Below are 17,193 nucleotides of genomic sequence, written 5' to 3' on the forward strand. Positions count from 1 at the left end.
GGATCTATGTATCTATAAAGATTCAGCTATTCTGGAACATACTCGATGGTCTCCGCACTGCCCTTACCTTTCTATGGCCTTTCCACCCATCACACTACGGTACAATGTTGACGGTACCTTAGAGACGGTACCTTCCAGAACAGGACATAAAAAACGTAAAAAAGGAAAGATGTACAAGCTGGAGACTGCATTGCGACTAGTATAAAAAGGGGCTATGGTCAAGATCGATAGTTCATTGTGACTACCAAGACCGAGCGAACAAGATGAATACTTTCAGAGAAACACAGAACAAGTTGTTTAGAAGGGCACAATTCAAGTGTGAGGCTTCGGAAGTGGAATGCGATTGTGAGCCTTGCGATGGGTACGATGCTGTACCTTGTGACCTGAGCGATGCCGTAAAGCATCATGGGAACTTTAGTGCCCCTACCCCTATCATGGAAAGTGATGCTGTGCGTGTCAAACCTGTGGGATGCGAAAGCGATGCTGCTCGTCCTCTTGGACATTTTACTGGGTTTCGTTTTAAAGGGGAATGTTCACCTTCACGTTTACCTCCCTACGGATGTCATCCAGCCCTGAGCAAACTCCTACCCATGTCACTCAACCCTCATCGAAACGAACCTGTGAAAGACGAATATTCGTTCCCTGTGCGTTTGTCGGAATACTGCGACTTTGAAAATCGTCTTCAATCGTTCAAAGGAAAATGGCCAAAGTATCTGGGAGGACCGACCCCCGAAGAATTAGCCAGAGCCGGATTTTTCTACTTGGGCGAAGGAGATAAAGTCAAGTGCTTCAGTTGCGGTGTGTCACTTCACCACTGGGAACCGCAAGATTCAGCCTACGTTGAACATGCTCGATGGTCACCGAATTGTCATTACTTACCCTTAGTGGGACCGAGACATTGAAGTAACTTCTTACCATAATCATCTGTTCATGGATACTTTACAAGAGAACATTCGTGCTTTGCCTGTGGAGTTGAGAGAACGCATTTATCGAGAACTGGTCAAAATACAAGTGAAACGTAAAGAACAATTGCATCCGTTACGTCACCGGTGTTTGAACCACTGGTACCTGAAGGCTATACAAGGACTGATTCAATTGAAAGTGTTCCATTGGACAGACATTGATCAACGACCTTCTGGTTATAAAAAGGAATGGTTTGGTATGGACGATTGTAGTTACTACATTGTAAACGTACTGCATCGAATTCCAGAGGAAGAGTTAACGAATTACAAACTTTTTGAACACAATGTCAACTTGGTGAAAGAGGAAACTTCTGAACGAATTGTAATGTGTAGATTAGTGACTCAACGATTTAAATTCGACACTGAAGTGAAACCATGTTTGTGCAAAGAGTACATTTCTTGTGTCAGACCAAAGAGGAATTAGTATGACCTATTCATGGATACTTTGCTAGAGAACATTCGTGCTTTGCCTGTAGAGTTGAGAGAACGCATTTACCGAGAACTGATCAAAATACAAGTGAAACGCAAACTCAAAGTGATTCGTCCGTTTTTAAATTATGCTATGTTCCAAAGTACAAGAAGACTGATTATGAGTGGATATTACATTAGACACAAAGTTAAACGAGGCTATTGGTCGCCACCCAACGATTCCAAAAACAGTGTATATAATTATGGATACTTTACAAGAGTACATTTCAGTATATGAATGATGATGGGTTAGACGTTCGTAATTTTGGTTACTTGGAGATTCACTTACTGCAACGTATTGAGGAAGACGAGTTAAAGGATTACCAACATTTGTTACATGGAATCTGCTTAGAAAAAGACGAAACATCTAGACAAACTCTGACGTTTCAGTTACAGTGTGTAACATTTAAATTCCCTACTGGAGAACGAACGTGTTTGGTTAGAAATTACCTTTATTGCTTCCGAAACAAAGACACTATAAAATCAAGTTGCCATGCCACGGATTATGTCACATATCATTCAACAGATTCCGTGGAAGGAACTCAATGACCATATTCAAACCGTGGATCATTACCATCGATTATTACAAGAATTGTATCCATTCAATTTGGGACGACAAGTGGTGTGTGTCTTAGTGACTTGTTTTCTGGGATTTCGTTTACCAGCCGATTCTTTGTGGACTCTTTACGATCAGTACTTACCACCTCCATGGCCTTAAATGGTCACGAAAAACTCCTTTTGCTCAAAGCCTTGCGGTTTCATCTGGATACTTCTCGACCTCAACAGGAAAAAAAGATTCGTCAACTTTTAGCTACCCAAGACGTGTATGACGATGTGTGTGTAGCTTGTGACTTACACCCTCATTGGACAGATGTTCGTGACTGGAAAAAGGGGGGTTTTGAGGTTTGGACCCAAGAAGTGGCCCAGTATGCACAAGAGTTGTTCAAGGAAAAAAGTTACTTTTCAACCTGTGTTAGTGACGGTGCCAGAAGAACCCGTCACCGAGAACAACCACTCGCTTCAGGACAGGACTGTCATGGACATTCCTGAAAGGTCATTCCGGGAGGACACTTGTGTGACAATACCTCATGTAGAGACTGTAAGAACATTACACACTGTCCCTAGGACATCTTGGTTACCCAAAACATGTTGTACAGACACTTGTTTATATTTCACTTTGATCGCTTTGCTGTGTTTTATATTCCTGTACATCACTATTTGGGTTGTATGTATTTTTGTCTTTCGTGTTCATATTTGAAAAAAACATTCAATAAACGTGTTCTGAAAAAGTATATAAACTCTTGTCTTGTTTGTTTTTTCGTGTCACAAGTGACATTTCTCATACCATGGCTACCTCTGCTGTCTCTGCTCCCTCTTCCTCTACTGTCAAAGTCATCGACGAACACTTAGATCGTGCCAGTTGGGAGGCTTTGTATCTTCGCCATCCCTTTAACATGCTCATTGCTGGACCTAGCGGTTCGGGCAAAACCGAATTCGTCAAACGTTTGATCGAACATAAACATCATTTGATCGATCGGCCCCCTCAACGGATCGTGTGGTGTTACAAAGAGTGGCAATCGGCGTACAACCTCTTGCGAGAAAGTCAAGGCGATTCCATCGTGTTTGTGGAAGGCATTCCTAAAGAAGACGACGGCATCGTCTCTGACTCCCGTCTAACCCATTTGGTCATTTTCGACGACATGTTAGGAGAAGACGAAGAAGAAATTAAACTGTGGTTCACGCGCAAAGGGCATCACCGTAATGCCAGTGTCGTTTACATTACCCAAAATTTGTTTCAACAAAGTAAAGCCCATCGCACCATCAGTCTCAATGCGCATTACGTGGTCTTGTTTAAAAGCCCTCGAGATAAATCGCAAGTGCAAGTTTTAGCCAAACAGTTAGGAACGCCTTGGCTGACTCAGGCGTACGACGATGCCACTCAAACGCCACACGCCTATTTACTCGTCGATTTGAAACCTACGACCCCCGAGGATTTGCGATTTCGTACCCACTTGTTTCACCACTGGTGCCAAGACGGAGGGCCTGTCCTGTACACGTCTCCGTCCTCGACTTCATTTCACTCCCCATGAAAAAAATCTATAAAAACCTCAGACCCTTTTTCGTCTGTCTCACACAGTGTGAACATGACGTCCCTTCAGTCTCATCTTCCCGTCAAATTGATTCGTGCCTTGTATGGCATCAGTCGAGAAAAAGATCCACAAACACGAGCCCGTGTCTTAGAAGCTAGTCTCAAAGAAGTCTTACGATGGTTCACGGTGACGGCACGTCAATTACTCCAAGGAATCATTCAGATTCCTCATCAAACCCAACGCTTTTTCGATCGAAACAAAGTCGCTTTGGTCCAACTGGCCGATCCCCGCATCGACACTCAAACCAAAAAACAAATCATTTTGAAACCTGGAGGGAGTGGTACTCTAGGAGGGGTCATCATTCGCTCACTCTTAAGATGGGATCCTAATGCCCCCAAAGTTATCCTCAAGACAAAAGTTCAACGAAGCCCCAAGAAGAAAAAGAAAAAGACCAAGTCCCCAAGAAGAATAACTTCTCCAGTGGCAGGACCCTCCTCTTACCAGACACCACCCCGGAAAAAGAAAAGAAGCCCCCAGAAAAAGAAACAGAGAAAAAGTCCTCAGAAAAAGAAAAGTCCACAGAAGAAAACTAGTCGCAAGAGAGGCACTTCGGCCAGGACGCAACCTTACACTCGCAAACCACGACCTGCCACATCGTCTCCGGCAGCCTCACGTTTGTCCACTTCTCCGTTGATGTCACCAGGAACTGAAGAGTACTTGGAGACGTTGATCACACCAAGAACTTCTCCGTTGATGACCCCCAAAAGAACTTCCCCAGTGGCAGGACCTTCCAATTTAGCGGCAGTGGCTGCTGCTCACAAAGTACCTTCTCCCAAAATCAAAGTCCATGAAAGATCGGGCATGTTACAAAGTTTACTTGATTTGTCCAAGCAAGAACTGGCTCGATTTAGTCCGTTACGTACCCCTGCACGACGTGTCATGCCTGTCCTCAAACTGATAAAACGTAAAGACAATCAGTGGCGACGCGTTCCAGTATAAAAAAGGCCTGTGACCGAGTAGGGTATCAGTGTTTTTTAGGTGCTCCTAAAGACTCAAAGATGTCACCCTCCAGAAAACCCCAAGGAAAGAAAAGGAAAGGACTGCCACCACGTTTAGCCAAACATGGGGACCTGTTATCTGTCCTGTCCAAAGCTTCTCCACCCCTACGAAAAAAACTCATTCAAACAGCCTCCAAAGAGGTCATCGATACCGTGTGCGAATGTTGTTTGAACGTTTTGAAAGGCACGATCCCTTTGTCCAAACACCAGAAACAATGCTTAGGCAAACATCGTCACGTTCTTCGGAAAATGGTTCAAAAGAAAATTCCCATTCGTCAAAAAAAGAAGATGTTGGTCCAACGTGGAGGCATTTTACCTCTCTTGTTAGGCCCCATACTGAAAGGAGTCTTGGGAACCATGTTGGGAGGACTGATGGGAGCAAGATAAAAAGGCCTTCGGAAGTCCCAAGATCTCAGAATTCACCCCTGACAACCCCATGGAAGGACGAAAACTAGCTTTAGTGCCTTACAAACGATGGATGGAATACCATCGGTGGCAAGAACAACGCACCCCGCATTTACCTCCCAATCCCAATTTGAGCGAGATGTCCCAGTTACAACACGAATTGCAATCCTTGCTGGATCGCCAAGATTTGTCCGAAACAGAAAAATCGCAAAAGTACGGTCAACTCTTGCAACGACTGCAACTCTTTCACCAGAAAGCTTTAGACGAAACAGCTCTACCCACTTTGAAAGATTTTAAGACCTTGATGAAAAGTCCAGCACCATCACCAGTACCAGTACCAGTACCACCAGTACCCGTGACCAAGACAGAAAAAGGAAAAGAAGAAGAAGAAGAAGGGTTTCAAACTCCACCAGAAAAAGTACGCAAGTTAACAACACCACCTACCTCCAGAATTGGATGGATTAAAAAGATGATGGCCACCCCTTCTTCCTTACAAGAGAAAAAGAAAGTGAAGACAGAAGTGAAGACAGAAGTGAAACAAGAACCGATATCCCCCGCTCAGACATCCTCCTCTTCGACACCTATTGCTGGCCGCACACGCAAAGCCTTGCAATCCAAGAAAATACCCCAAGAGAAAAAGGGTAGCCTCTTCCAAGAGTGGGTGCCTTATTAACACACCAACACAAAATAAAAAATGGAAAAAGTCTTAGCCAGCATTTACTACGATCCCTCCCATCCTGCAGGTTACGCAGGAGTTCAAAAATTGTATCGTGCTGCCAAAACGCGACTGAAAAGTCTCCGTTTACCTCAAGTGCAACGATGGTTACAAGAACAAGCTACCTACACTTTACACAAACCCATTCGACGCAAGTTTGCCAGAAGTCGCACCCGAGTGGAAGGCATCGATCATCAATGGCAAGCCGATTTAGCTGATGTCTCTCATTTAGCCAGCTACAATCGTGGCTACAAATATTTGTTTTGTGTCATCGACGTCTTTTCCAAATTTGCCTGGGTCGTGCCTTTGACTTCCAAATCCAGCAGCGAGTTAGTGCGAGCCCTGCAACGGGTGTTGAAACAAAGCGGCCGTCACCCTCTTCGATGGCAAACGGACAAAGGCACCGAATTTCTGAACCAAGCTTTCCAAAAAGAATTAAAGAAACGTGACATTCATTTTTTTACCACCGAGAATCCCGAAACCAAAGCCAGCATCGTGGAACGTTTTCAACGCACTTTGAAAGAACGCATGTGGAAATATTTTACGCATCACCACACTCTGAAGTACATCGACATCTTACCTCACCTGGTGCAAGCGTACAACCAATCTTACCATCGAAGCATCGGACGTGCCCCGCAAGACGTGACTCCCGAGAACGAAGTGCTGGTGTTTGAGCGCCTGTTTGGTACGTCCCCGACGAGGGCTGTCCCCAAGAAAAGTGGAGAGTTGACCGTAGGAGATTGGGTGCGCATTGGCAAAACCAAACGCACTTTCGACAAAGGTTACTTACCTAACTGGACGACCGAATTGTTTCGCGTCACTGGACGAGTGCATGGCCGTCATCCTGCCGTCTATAAATTGGAAGACATGAACGGAGAAGTACTCAAAGGAACGTTTTATTTGCCCGAGTTACAACGTGTCACCAAAAAAGAAGACGACGTGTACGACATCGAAAGCATTCTGGAACGCAGAACCCGTAAAGTGGGCAAACGACGTGTCAAAGAAGTCAAAGTACGTTGGAAAGGATATCCACCCAGTTTCGATTCTTGGATCGACGCTTCGCAAGTCATCGACTATAAAAAGAAGAAGTGACCATCATGCCCTTTCACACAGCAGCAGACGCAGCTACGTCGACCAGTCCTTCTTCCCCTAGTTCTTCTGTGCAAGATTTACAAAAACAACCCTTGTGGGTGTGGTGTGGAGAACGTGTGCCTAAAACGCAAATCGTCTTTTTCTGCCAAATCTTCGTGGTGTATTGTGTCATCGGGGCAGCCATCGCCAATTTGAGTTTGCAACAAGGAGACAAACAATTGTGGACCATTTTATTGAGCAGTTGCATCGGTTACCTACTTCCCAATCCCTCCCTGAAATTCTCCTCGAACGGGAACGTTGTGTCCAGTGCCAGTGCCAGTCACCAGTCCAACCACAATCAGAACCCCATTTTGGGCGGAGACACACCTCTGACATCCACTAATATTCCCTCGGACAGCCACAGAACTCTGGAATTATGAGTCACCAAAACCAATTTTACTTAACCTTACCCAGTGACAGTTCCATGGAGGTGTTTCCCAACAACACGTTGTGCTGTTACACGGCCAAATTACCTCAAGCCATCCCCTTAGATCACGAAGCCCATTGGGAAGTGGCTTTAGTAGAAATGATTCACCCGACCCAAGTCCTCAATGTCCTTCCCAATCAAAATAAATTTGATGTGGAAGTTCATGACGAACAAATGCAACAGTACTTGGATACCCATGGCAAATATGACAAGAAAACCCGTAACACACAAAATCCAAAGTGGACCACCTATCACTTGTTCATTCCCCCAGGCTATTATTTTAGTGGTCAACATTTGGTCAGCACCATAGCCACCAGGTTTAATGGTGTGTTTCTGAAAGCTTTGGAAAGTGTCAAAAAAAGTGTCACCCTGGAGTACCACAAAACAGCTCGTCGCTTCCTGATAAAATTTCCTGAGGGGCCCAAAATCATGTCTTTCTTATTTTGTCCTGAATTGTTTGACATGTTGGGCGGGGACATGGAGATGAAGAAGAAAGTAGAACAACAAAAAGGCGAATTACTAGTCATTTCTGACAACGATACTTTTGCCAAGTATTTTCGTACCCCGGTAGAACTGAACCAAGGACTGAATTTGATGTTCGTGTACTCCGATGTGGTGGAATACAACGTGGTGGGACACACCTCCGTACCGTTACTGCGTGTCATTCCTTTCAAAGTGGATTCTGCCGCAAACGCTGACGAGGAAGGTGGAAACACTTACCACGTCCACCGCGAATTTGTCCATCCTCACTATTTGCCGGTCAGCAAGTCGTATTTGGACACGGTCAACATTACTATAAAAGGAGATTTGGGACAAAATATTCCATTCACCAAAGGAAAAGTCACGGTGAAACTCCATTTTCGAAAACGGTTCTCTCACGATTCGTAAGTAAGTCATGTATCCAGTGTACCGAGGGGTGGCTCGACAGCGAGGACACGGTTTAGGAGACATGTTAAAATCGGCCTTTCGTTCGGTGGCCCCGGTGTTGAAACCGATGGTGACACGCGGATTGCACGCCTTGAAAGATGCGGCACTGACGCAAGGCAAAGAATTTCTCCAAAATGTCATCATCGACAAACAAAACCCTAAAGAAGCCTTCATGAGGGCAGGCAAAAATGTCTTGCTGCAAACGGGTAAAGACATTTTGGGCCGACGAGACACACCTATAAATGCCCTGCACGATACCGAGTCAAGCATTCAGCAAGGACAAGGCAGAAAGAGACGAAGAAGAAAACACCCCTTCACCAGACTTCAAGCGAGAAAGGCCAAGAAAAGAAGAACCGTACGAGACTTAGACGTTTTCGATTATTGAGAAAAGAGACAAAAAAATGATGCACCGAGAATCTTGCGCCTGTTCCAAGACGGAACTGGATCTGTTTGCCATGCCCCCCACCATGATGACCATGCAAGAATCCCAATGGGTGGAATTTCACCCCGTCTCCTCATTGACAGCCTCAGCTCCCATCGAGTTTGAAATCAAAGGACAGCCCGAAGATTACATCGATCTGAATAGCAGTTACTTGTACTTGAAAGTCAAACTTGTCTATGAGGACAATTCGACCCTAGATGGCGATGAGGTAATAGCTCCCGTCAACAATTTCATGCATTCCTTGTTTAGCGGAGTGGACTTGTACTTGAACAACAAACTGGTCAGCAGCAGCATGGATACTTACCCTTATCGAGCGTACCTGGAAAATCTCTTGACGTACGGAATAGACGCCAAGAACACTCATCTCAATGCCTGTGTGGTATGGGAAGCTGACGAAGCTGAAAAGTTTGAAAATTTAGAAACTGATGAAAAGAAAGAAAACAATGACGGATTTATAGAACGAAGAAAGAGAATCAAAGATGGACAGAGTTTAGAACTGATGGATCGTTTACATCTGGACATGTGGTTGCAAGAGAAATATTTACTAAACGGGGTCAATGTCCGCCTGAGACTGAATCGGAGCAGTGCCGCTTTCCATTTGATAGGTAATACTGTTTGCAAAACTGTCATCGAGGAAGCCAGGCTCTACGTACGTCGTGTGGAAGTGTTACCTAAAGTGGGTAACGACATCAGTCAAACGTTGAGCAGAACGACAGCCAAGTATCCCATACGACGTGTGGAAGTGAAAACCTTCACCATTCCCAAGGGACAACGATCCATGATCGAAGATCATCTGTTCCAAGGACAGCTACCCAAGCGTTTGATCGTTGGTATCGTCGAAAATGAAGCCTTCAACGGAGCTTTGGCTAAAAATCCTTTCTACTTTCAACACTTTGGCGTGTCCAAGATCGAAGTCAGTCGCGATGGCAAGACCTTGTGTACCCGACCCTTTGAGCCTAACTTTGAGAAGAAGAATTACTTGAGATCGTACTTGTCCCTGTACGAAGCCACCGGTCAGTTAGGAACCAACACCAGTCACGGTATTACGTACGAGGATTATGTAGGAGGCTATGCTTTGTGGGCTTTCGATTTCACTCCAGACCAAGGCAGCGACGAGGGACATTTCCACCCTATAAAATCAGGCCAGATTCGTGTGGAAATTCAGTTTGCAAACCGAGACCCTGATGTAACGGTGAACGTCATCCTGTATGCAGAATTCGATAATACCATAGAAATCAACAGTTTGAGAGAAGTCATCCTAGATTACTAGAAAGCCATGGAAGACTGTTGTCCCTCTTTACCTAGTGAAGAAACTTTGGAGATGGAATGTAAGGAGACCGTGGAAGGAGAAGAAGATATCATGATGAAGTCGAGATGGCCAGAACAAGAAGCCCATTTAGTCTCCTGTTTTGCCAAACACTTGGTCGACAAAATAACAGAATTGATCAAGAAAAATTGCTATGGATGTCAAAACGATCATCCCAGTCAAATTCAACACGATAAATGCCTGATGTTGAGTCAAGAAGAAAAATTGGACGAGTATCTGGACGAAGCTTGGAGTCTCATCTCGAACAAAGACGTGTTGCACCAGTGGTATAAAGACTTGCGTGAACATTCTTGTCCAGCATTAACCACTCAAGAGATCCATCGTATCGAAGCTCTCCTGAATCAGAGTGAGGAAACAGAACGAATAACCGTTTATTCGTCAGACATTTTCAAGCAAAAAGTCAGGATCGAATTGACGACGTATTATTACCTGTGAAGAAGAAAACAAACACAAAAACAATGGATACCTGGGAACTTTATTACCTTTTGAACCACAGTTCGTATACGTCTTCTTGGAATCCTGTCGTCTGTGCTAAAGATGAACTCCCTCATCGCAAACCTAAAGACCATCAAGCTTACGTGATCAACACGGACGATAGTCATCTCCCAGGAACCCACTGGGTAGCCGTCTACTTTCCTCAAGAAGGCTGTGTGGAATATTTCGATTCGTACGGATTGCCCCCTTTGGAAGACGATATCATCGACTTTATGAGAAGAAATGCTCAAACCACCCGATTCAATAACGTGAAATTACAAGGCACAGATTCCTTGGTGTGTGGACAATATTGTGTGTATTTTCTGCATCATCGCAGCCTGGGCTATTCCTTAGAACATTTAGTGACTCATTTTGATCCTCGTTCTTCTGCTAGAAACGATGTGAAAGTAGATCGATGGTTTTGTGACCATTATGCTTATCTTTTGTCTCAAGCTAGGAAACGTAGTGTCCATCAATGGCCTAATGATTTCCAACAGTGGAAATCACAATTTCATTCACAACGTTGTCAGCCTTGTTTAAAGTAGATTGTATTTGAAGAAAAAAATGTTTGTGATTTGAAAAAAATTGTTTGATGTTATAGTGTTGGATTATTGTTAAAAATGTTGTTGTTTAGTGTTAAGTGATTTTTTGAATAAAAAATGTTGTGTTTAGAAAAAAATGCCTTTGTCTTTTGTTTAGCTAGAAGAATGTTGGATTGATGCTCTTTCATTTCTTACTATCCCTCTCATGAACGTTGCGGCTCGAAAACCGTGTGGGGGATGTTTTCCTTCACGTCCGCGCTTTAACTTTAAGAACCGGGTTGTTCCCAGTCTAGCCATCCATTGTCGACTCATCCTCCTAAGAAGATGTGCTCCAAACTAGCTAAGCTCAACGAAGCCTACGTGAATTTGCATAGGGTCAGACACAGTCTGATACCGAAGCCAGAAGAAATAGAGAATGTGAGAATGTTAAAAATCACTGAAGACCTGATAGAAGAGCTCTTCAGAGAAGAAATGAACAGGGAGAAAGAAGAATGGACAGAGAAGTACAGACTTCAGAGACAGCAGCAACAACAACAGCAGCAACAGCAGCAGCAACCTGAAGCTGACAGAGGCTTTGTCGATTGTCGTATCGACACCAAAGAATTCTTCTTCTCTTTCCGAAGAAGCAGACCTATCGCCAGAAAGTCTATCCTCAGAGGACATCGCATTCTTAGAAACTAAAAAAGAATGCCATAGCAAAACAAAAAACAGCCCTTTTCAGGGCTACCCAATACTCTAGAAAAGAAATAACTATTAATTTGCCAATGTGTGTAGGTAGAGTAGTGTGAAAATAAACACTAACTCTTTCTTAAAGAATGTGAGGGTATGAGTTTGTGTGTTTGTGTAATTGTGTTTGTAAGTGAAAAATAGATTGATGTGTATAGTAGATTAAAATGATGTTAGTTTTTTGGCTGTTTGAGGTGTATATTTGGGGTTAGATTGGATTGCCTTGCGTATGTGGATAGTCTATTGAAGTGATGGGTAGCATAAAAACGTGAGTGAGTGTTTCTTTTAGGTCCGCGCGTTGTTGTTGTTTTTTGGTCATGATCTAGGTAAGATGAATTTTATGTTTTTAGGGGATGTTTTCCTTCACGTACGCGCTTTCAGTATAAAATGAAACTCGTTCGGCAGTCCAGCTACCCTTGTTGATTGATCAACACCAAAAATGAACACGAGACTGGAGAAACTGTTGGAACTTCATGTGCATCTGGAATATGCCAGGCGCATATTAAATGAACTGGCCGCTGAAGCCATTGTCGAGGAGGGAAGGATAAGAGAGGAGGAAAGAAGAAACAAAGAAGAGGAGGAGAGAAGATATAAAGAAGAAGAGGAAAGAAGATATAAAGAGGAGGAGAGAAGATACAAAGAAGAGGAGGAGGAAAAGGAGAGAAGAAAAAATTTCAGAATCCCAGAGAGTGAAAATTGGGATTCTGAAGCGACATATCCTGCCTCTGCTCTCTCCCCCCAAAAGGTAAAAAGTAATTGGGGGATAAGATGTGTATGTGGCGCCAGGCCTGGAAGGTGCCACCATTAACCAGGTGCCCATGAAGTTCCAAAAAAAAACAGCCCTTTTCAGGGCTACCCAATACTCTAGAAAAGAAATAACGATAGATTTGCCAATGTGTGTAGGTAGAGTAGTGTGTATATAAACACTAACTCTTTTTTAAGATAGTGTGAGGGTATGCGTTTGTGTGTTAGTGTGTTTGTGTTTGTAAGAGCTCAGGTATGTTAGTGTGAATAGTAGATTATGGGTTTCTTAGCAAATGTGGAGAGTATAGTTAGGGTTATATTATATAAAATGAGAAAGTAGGGGGATGTTTTCCTTCACGTACGCGCGATGTTGGTCATCATCTAGGTAAGATCCATTTTATGTTTTAGGGGGATGTTTTCCTTCACGTTCGCGCTTTTCGTATAAGAACCCACAGTATTAGTTGTTCAAACCATTCTGCAAAGAATACAAAGAAGATGGCGTCAAACCAAATGGACAAATTACAAACCTTGCAAGACGTTTTAGACAACTTAGGAATAATGGAACAGATGCTAATAAGACTGGTTGAAGACCATTATTCCTATAGTCCCCATCGTGTGAAGATGGAAATTAACAATTTAAGGAAAGCAAAGGACAAGATTAGTGGTGTCATGAAAGAGATCAAGGAGGAGAAGGAGGATGAAGAGGAAAAGATAAGAATAAGAACATGGAACGAAAAAATTGAAAAAGAAGAGGAAAATGAGAAGAGGAAGAAAGAAGAAGAGGAGGAAGAGAAGAAAGAAGAGAAGGAGAAAAAAAAGAAGAGAAAGAGTGTTGGAGCTAAAATAAGAAGTTGGTGGAGGAAAAGAAGAAATTAGAAGAAGAAAACCCAAAGGCCCTTTTCAGGGCCAGCCATATTTCTCGAAAAGAGATAGCCTTTCAATTGCCTACCCTTTTTTAAAAAAAAAAATTTTTTTAAAAAAAAAATCCCAAAAGCCCAAACTCTATTCCCCATGTTAATTTCCCTTGTCGCTAGACAGACCCACACTATAGTTCCATGTTAAATTCCCCTTGTCGCTAGAGTGGCCCACGATTTTTCTCCATGTTAAATTTCCATTGTCGCTAGAGTGGCCCAGGGGGGTCTGTAATGCTAATTCCCATTGTCGCTACGGTGGCCCTATTCACTACTCCCGCTGTTGTTTCTCTCAAGGAATTTAAATTTGCAGAGACTTGTCATCTTAGTGAATAAAACAAATACGTGTTTACTGCATATAATTACAGTACCTAAAATAATCATTAATCTTGATTTTTCCTGGCGATTTGCGAACCAATGAAAAGCAACGTTAAGGTCTAAATAGAAAACAACATGTTCATGAAGTTCAGACTCTTGCTCTGTCTCTTCATACCCTACCATCAATTCAGTAACTTGATGAAGATGGGAAAGAAATGAACTAGAATATATGCAGCAATAAACTCATGTCAGAATTTTCTATGGATTTCAATATGAATCAGCAGATTTTTCTAAATCTTTTGCGTAACTTCCGGTACTGAAAATGGATTTAAAAGATATAAATAGCACTGATGAAAACAGGGATTGGTGACATTAACTTAGACATGTTCTCAATCTGTCTAAATATCAATTAGCATCTGCAACACCTTACGTTGCTTCATTCGGGAAATAAATAACCAGCACCTAGACAACCTAAGCAATAATGTTTGGTATGCTAATTTAATCGGAAAACAAACTGGCAATGACAATGATTTAAGCCTTTCGGAAGAAATATCATCTACGTGCCACTGGCTGTATTAGGTGCAATTTTTATTATTTGTTGAGGCAAAACAAAAACATTCTTATCTCTAACAAGTCATACAATCATCCAACTTCAGTGCGTTTTCCTGAACACCGTGTATTTAAAATGAATTTTCTCTCTCTCTCTCTCATACATTCTCACACACACACACACGAACACACACACACACACACACACACACACACACACACACACACCGTGTGTACAAGGTCACACCACGGTAGCCGACGCAGGTAGGATTCGAACCCGCACCATTTCGGTCGCGAGTTCGGCACGCTATCCACTGACAGTTGTTGTTGTTGTGGGGTTTAACGCCATTTTTCAGCACACGACATGCTATACATGGCGGCCAGTATTAATGGTGAAGGAAGAACCCGGTAAAACCCCGGAAAGAACCACCGACCCACGAGAAGCTACTGGCAAGCTTTCCCCGCGAGAAGCTACTGACAGGCTTTCTCAAGTAATCACATTGGCCGAATCTGAGACTCGAACCCACGCAGACAGAGGTGAGATGGTAGTGATCCGTAACGGAGAGCGCTTTAGACCACTCGGTCACTCGGGGTCCCAGCTTACAGACAGACGGAAGGAAAAATGATCTAGTGCTTGCCAATAAAAGTGAATATGCCAGTCTGATGGTAATGTTTTGCAGTCACTTGAAAATCATTAATATTTTTCTCTGATTTTTTCCAGCAGATTTGGTAACCAATGAAAAATATTAATTGCATTAAACTGAAATCAGTATTTAAGTCTAAAACGAAAACGATATGTTGATTGACATTAGAATCTGGAAATGGGATATAATTTAATATATCAAATCATCTATAGTTAATTCTGACCATTCAAAGCCTATGATTATGTTAACAATTCTTTGAGGATATTTATAATATAAATTTATAATATAAAATGTTTAGAATTTTCTACCAGTTAGTTGACAAAGAAATCGAAGACGTGCATATTTTCTGTGTTGTTTTACTGTTAGTTGGTTGTAGGATGAAAACAGCGTTGGAGAGTTGTGTACTTAAGGTATGCACTCAATAATTTCTCCCAAAATTCCAACATAAGAGAAGATTGTACAACTAACATGCACGATGCTTTCATAGCCATATATTCTCGCCCTGTTTTGAGCGTGAGCTAAGTTTTATTTTAAATATACACCACAAAATATCTGGAGTAAATCGGAATTGAGTATAAAAGACTATTGCAAGTTTCAAAGCAAAGCATTTCCTCATCATCGTACACGGAACTTTGTCTTGTAGTTGGCTCTACAATGTCAGACAGAAGGGTTTAATTTTCTAGATCTTATTACGGCAAATTCTACATATATGTCCATCCTACGCTGACCAAGCGTAAGCAAGTGGATGCATTATTTCCCAAACATAGTTTTTGCAATTTCAATCTAACCATTGTGTGTCGTATACTTAAAGAATATTTTGGGCTCTTTGGCAGTGACTTTATGCGTCAGAGCTGCTCGGACTAGAGTACCGGCCAGTGACATTGTAATGCTACGTCGTTTTCATGAAAGATTTCTGCTAATAAAATTATGAGCTGAAACATTTTTTGAATCGACCGACTCCATCTTGATTGAATGCAAGTTTTTACTTTAATGTCGCTACAATCAATCAATGTTCTGTACAAGTGATATAGTGCACCGAAGACACTAAAATATCCTATATTTATTTCCGCTGGATGTCTTGTCTGAATGGATCTGATTTTTGTAATAACTTCAAAACTTCGGGTGTGCAAGGCGGATTAAATTCCCCATTTTGATTATAGACATGGAGTTTTAGATGGAGATTTCAAAGGCTGATATAGCTCCCCAGCTTGTTTTAGGTCTCAAATCGACTGTAATTATCAATATTGTAAAACATTCGGTAGAACATTTAAAGCCCAACAGCATCTTTTCTCGGATGTAATATTCCGGAGAATAAAGAGACATAGGTAATAACATTAACGGGACTTGTTCATCATTTGTAAACGAGTATTGAAGTCAAACGTTTGCATCCGTATAAATGATTCATCCGCATGGCTTTACTTTGTTTTCAACATCTCCTATATCAGTACAATAGGGACACATTGCTTAAGGTTCGTGCTTGACAACACCTGCAATAAATGTTTTGAAATTCAGTCTTTATTTCCGGCTCTAACGGATAATTAAGTCTTGCAATTTATAATACAAGTGACAGTTATAAAGGATTATTATACTTAATTCCAGGTTTACAACTTAGCAAATAACTAGTTCAGTGGTTGAAACGCCGAGCTAACATTGTCGTGAATGAATACCCATATAATGTATTGTTCAAGGTCTCCGTTCCTCTACAGGTCCTTTGTTTACAACATTTATTTGCTTTGCGATGTATCCTGGACTGGGTGCTTGCAAAAGTGTACCAGAGCTATTAACTATGGGTGGATAGCAAATGGCCTCGCATACCACTATTTGCTCGGCGGGGCCTTAAACAAAAGTTAGGAGATGTGCATTCAAACAACTCCTTACAAGGCATTCTAGTAACAAACTCCTTCTAAGCTGCACCATTATAATAGGTTCATGCCAAATTTGGTTGAAATCCAATAATTGTTAGTAACAGTATGCTGCAGAAACTAAAGCGAGAAGCTGTGTGCAAATTGTGGTACAACTCATACAATGCTTTGTAAAGGAATGCTATTGAAAACACCGTTAAGAGGAGGGGGTGGAACATAATACATGTAATGGTTGTTGTTGTTGTAGGGTTTAACGGCATTCTTCAGCACACGATAGGCTATACATGGCGGCCAGTATTAATGGTGGAGGAAGAACCCGGGAAATCCCCGAAAGAACCACCGACCCTCGAAAAGCTACTGGCAAGCTTTCTCACATACCCACATGGCAGAATCCGAGACTCGAACCTACAGAGGTGAGATGGTAGTGATCCGTAACGGAGAGCGCTTTAGACCACTCGGCCACTCCTACTC

The sequence above is a fragment of the Sinohyriopsis cumingii genome, chromosome 17 (assembly GCF_028554795.1).
Source record: "Sinohyriopsis cumingii isolate HCF-2022 chromosome 17, ASM2855479v2, whole genome shotgun sequence".
NCBI classification, from domain to species: Eukaryota; Metazoa; Mollusca; class Bivalvia; order Unionida; family Unionidae; genus Sinohyriopsis; species Sinohyriopsis cumingii.